Source organism: Centrocercus urophasianus, unplaced genomic scaffold, assembly GCF_019232065.1.
Source record: "Centrocercus urophasianus isolate 14NV4802_14NV808 unplaced genomic scaffold, USGS_Curo_1.0 seq_74, whole genome shotgun sequence".
Lineage (NCBI taxonomy): Eukaryota > Metazoa > Chordata > Aves > Galliformes > Phasianidae > Centrocercus > Centrocercus urophasianus.
This window is the reverse complement of record NW_024885355.1, coordinates 2,136,053-2,140,886: the sequence shown is the minus strand read 5'-3', so window position 1 is coordinate 2,140,886 and position 4,834 is coordinate 2,136,053. Positions and strand designations below refer to the sequence as shown.

The following is a 4,834-nucleotide window of genomic DNA, read 5'->3' as shown; positions in this document are numbered from 1 at the left end:
TGTTCTGGAGGAGTAGAAAAGAGCGTTGAACCCTAGGGTGTGTGTTATTTTATAGTCTCTGAAAGGCAAATGGTTTCACTTCCATTGATTAAAACATGTGAGTTCTCCGATCTGCATTACTTTCTTGGAAATGAAAAAATATATATATTAAATAAATCTCTAGCAGAGGTTGCAACCTGGTGTGGCATCTCTTTGCAAAGTGCTTATCCAACCAACCAAAGAAAAGACACTTCTGCTGAGCTTCTTCAGCAAGAAACCTTTGACCAGAGCAGATGTTGCTACTTTTTACTTGATTAATGGGGAATTTATGACAGCTGTTTTCATAGGTTTGTGGGAGTAAATGGAATCACAACCCAACATCAGGACTATTAAATACCAATTTGAATGACAGCTCCAGGACTTGCTCTCCTTGTCTCCTCAAGCACAAGGTCTAACAGGCTCATGTATGAGTCTTTTCAATCACCTTCTCGTTCCACAGATGTACCTTCTTTATAAACACTGCATAAGCACTATCTGGAAGAGAGTTTGACTTAATAGTTTCTGTTCACAAAGACTATTTCAACTGTGACAATCTACCATAGCGCAGGATGCAGGCACAATATGGCAAGCTGGTGAACACTGACATTTCAAAATTAACATCTTCATGAAATATGCCACAAATTGGTATGCAGCACACTTCTGCAACCACGGTAATTTGCTATGTACTGAAGCAGGGGATTTTCCTAAGCAAAGTCTTTTTTTTTTTTTTTTTTTTTCATTAAATTACTACTGCTTTATTTTATGTTATTATTCCAAGAGCATTATTGTCTAATTCAGTTAACAGGGAAAGGCCAATTACACAAACAGTGCTGATGCTGATCTGTTAACCAGGATACAAACAATATGCTACTGCACTCCTGGGTTTACTAGTTTCTTTTAATAACGTTGGAGTGAACAGGCAGATCAAATGGAAGTATTTCAAAACTGCAGGAAAGTACTGCAAACAAGGCAGAGCAGTAAGAACAAGAGAAAGCAAAAGTTATATGCAATTGGAAGTGAAGATGTTCCATTTCCTTTCTAAAATCAAATGAAAACTGTTCATGTGACTGATTTAGTATTGAACAAGAGAGGGAAAATTGCCTCTTGGCATTTAAATTGAAATGTTTCTTGTTCAGAAATTTTGGAAGCTTGCATACTGTATGATTTTTGAAAGGCTTATACAATTACCATTGAATTTGTATGTAGTCTATTCCTAACAATATATATATTTTTCAATTAAACTTTGCCCTTCCAGGGACCTAAATTACCTTTTTCTAGAGTCCAAATTCCTGATGTGGAATACATCCCACAGGCATTAAGAGCAATGTAGACGTATTTCTTTTTTAATGTGCATGGCTGAAAAGACAGTGAACAGCAGCAGCTATTTTGCAAAGCAGACCTTTAGATCGAGAACTCCGCTGTTTAAGTTAATGTTCTGATTTCCCTCTACCCTGATTTCTGAGATTGGACTAAAATACCATCTCCCCTTCATGCCTTCCTCAAAGGCTGGAAATTTTAGGACGAGAAATAAAACCAGAACAGAGCTAACTTATACCTGGCTGATTTAAAGATATGACACGAAGAGGATAGTCCCTACGTACCTAAAAGCACTGCATAAAATACTGCAATCCATTATGTTCCGCACTCTTCTTACAATGCAGCTTTAGGGTTTAATCTAGTATCACTCCAATTTAAGCCATGCAGAGATTGGTGCTGCAAAGTTTTGCAGGAGTAAATTTTAAGGAGGGACTTGGAACAGAGAAGTGTGACTTTTAGGTGAATGAGAACATAATGGACTGAGTGTAAAAAGCAACAGATGAATCTGGATAAGAGTAAGTTATGAAGGACTTGCCCAAGGTCAGGAAATGAAACAATAGCAGGGCCTAACGTTTAAAAATAACACCCACCTTTCTCCTTTTAAACCACACTGAATAAGAGCATTAAAAGGATGTAATACCCCCTCATTACAGTTTAAATGAAAAAAAAAAAAAAAACCAACAGCACAAACAAATATTTAAAAGGTAGAAGCTGGCAGCATTGATCTTCCTCTCAATGAGGACATAACTTTAAATTATGCAATTGAAATCTTGCAGTCCTTCTTCCTGAGAATTTGGCTTAAATTATTAAACAAAACAATTATGCATTATTATTAATAAGAATAACAATAACCTACTGACACCACTGTGTATGATGTTTCCTGACCCCAAAAGCAAGGCACTGTATAATTTGTCTAACTAGGAATAGGAAGGAATAGACAGGAGTTTTTTCCTCCTCATTACACGTGCTGAAGCTAGAACCCACCTGACCCTGGGAAGATAGAGGGAGGGTCACCAGAATCAGGGCACAGCAGCACTTCTTCAAGTGGATCTGCATCCCACCCCTGTCCTTAACCTCATCTCTATCCCACTCCCATGCTGAAGCCTATCACATCCCCATGCCTACCCCATGCATACACTCAACCTATTCACAAGCCCAACTCAGACCTATCCCATGCCCAAGTGCATTCCCATCCTCTGCTTTCTCTGTTACCTTCAAATGCCCATGTTCATACTCATGTCCACACCCATCTCATCTCACCACCATGTCCACACCCATGTCCATTCTTATGCCCACGTCTTCACCCTTCCTGTGTCTTTGTCCATTCTTTTGCCATGCCATTCCCATCTCACACTCTTGTTCATGCTCATTCCCTCCATATATACTGCACCTATCATCATCTCATTCCCATGCCAATTCCATTTCCAGCTGTGTCCAGTGAGTAAACCCCCACTCATCCTCCCCCCATCCTCATGACATTTATCCTTCCCTTATTCATCTTAGGCCAATGCTATGCCTATGCCATATCCATTCTTTTCCTATGCCCATGTAATCTCCCTACCCATGTGTATTCCCATCTCATGCTCATGCCCAGATCTATGCATCCCTACCATGTGATCTGCCCACATTTGCAACCTTCCCATACTCGTATTCATAACCGTGTTCATATCTATCTCATGCTCATCCCCTCCCTATGCCATGTTACACTCATGCCTGTCTCTGCCACGACCATTCCTTTCCTACATCCATGTCCACATCAATGTTTATTTCCTCCCACTGTCCATGCCATATTCATGTGGACCCATTTTCATTCCCACATCATGCCTGTGCCTATGCCAACATCTGTCTCCTCCCCATCCCCATACTCATTTCAACATCCATCTACTCCCTATGTCCATGTCTGTTATGACCATTTCCATTTCACCCTCCTGCCAACTCCCATTTCCATCATCTCTCCATGCCCACACCAATGCTGCACCCTTTTCCATTTCCCATTCATGTTTATTCTCATATTGATCACCTCCCCATTCCCATCCTACATCCACTCCTCCCTATGTCCATGTCCATCTTCTCCTCAAGCCCATACCTATTGTCTCCCCATGCCCATGCCTATTCCCATGCCAATTTCCATTTCATACTCATGTCAATGTTTATCAGCTTCTCATGCCCACATCTATGTTCACGCCCATTTCATGTTCATGCTTATTCCCACGTCTATCACCTTCCCATGCCCACATCCAACTCCTCTGCATGCCCATGGCTATGCCCATGCCAATTTCCCTTTTATATGCATGCCCATGTCCACCACCTCCCCACGCCCGTACCTATATCCATCTTTTCCCCATGCCCACATCACAACCCCTACCCACCTCACACCCATCGCCACCCCATAGCCATGCCCAGTCCACCTCAACGCCATGCCCATGCTCAATCCACTCCGACACCATGCCCGTACCCAAACTATCCCCACCCCATAGCCATACCCAATCCATCCCCTCCTCATGCCCATGCCCAAGCCATCCCCACAGCCATGCCCAATCCATCCTCACCCCATGCCCATGCCCCAGCCATCCCCACCCCATAACCATGCCCAAGCCATCTCCACGCCACCGTCGTGCCCACGCCGCACCGAGCCGCCTGCGGTGCGCAGCAGCCGGCCGCATGTGTGCCTGTCATTCCCAGCCCGGGAGCGCCGGCTCCTGCCTCCCATTCATGTAACCTGTGTGTGTCTCTCTTTCTCTCTGTGTGTAACAGAGAGAGGGAGAGAGAGAGCGAGGCAAGGAGAGGAGGAGGAGGAGGGGGGAAGCTTTAAATAAAGCCTTTGGATTGCAGCTGCTTATTTTGGGCAGTCCTACCAGGGACGATTCCTGCCAAGAAAGAAGCTGGACCGGTCTTTTTTATTTTGATTTTGATTTTTGGGGGTGGCAGTGGTGTGTTGCGCTCCGGTGCCTGCCTGTAGTTGCCCACTTTGGGATCGCTGGACACATAAGTGGCATTTCGCTGGGGGAAGCCTGCAGACATGGTAAGCTTTTCCGTTTTGCTCCGAAAAGTGCGTTTCTGTGATCGCCTCCCTCCAGTTTTCCCTTCCCCCTTCCCTCTCCCCACTGAGCAGGCAGGCACAGGGCTTAGGGCTGGGGAGAATCTCCCTGAATCCCTGCCTTTCTCTCCCCACCATCCCTCCCTGTACTCGGCTTGCTTTCCTCCCCTCGTATCTCAGCCCCTGCTGCTCCCTCCGCACAGTTTGCAGCAATCCAGCAGCAGCCCGGAGATGTTGGCAGAGGCTCTTGGTGGGGATTAGACACCCTCAGTGTGAGCAGATCTTGCTTCGGGGTGTGTTTGGGGTGGGTTCTCTCAGCCGAACCCCAAAGCCTTTCCCTCTGCACCCCAAGCAGTGCGGCTGTGCTGGGGGAGGCAGCAGTGCAGATGGAGAGGAACTGGAGCAAGGATGCAGCTTTCAGATCAATTGGTGTTATTTATGTAATAGTAAAAGGATGGGGGG

At 45.0% G+C, this 4,834-nt stretch overlaps 1 protein-coding gene across 1 annotated transcript in view; it reads left to right on the top strand.

The window, feature by feature from the left end:
* The first annotated feature begins 4,197 nt into the window (after positions 1-4,197).
* Positions 4,198-4,834, top strand: part of TENM4 (teneurin transmembrane protein 4) — a 594,301-nt gene continuing 593,664 nt past the window's right edge. Inside the window, exon 1 of the mRNA XM_042838225.1 lies at positions 4,198-4,357. The gene's annotated coding sequence lies outside the window, so the exon portion shown is untranslated. The remainder of the gene's footprint in view (positions 4,358-4,834) is intronic.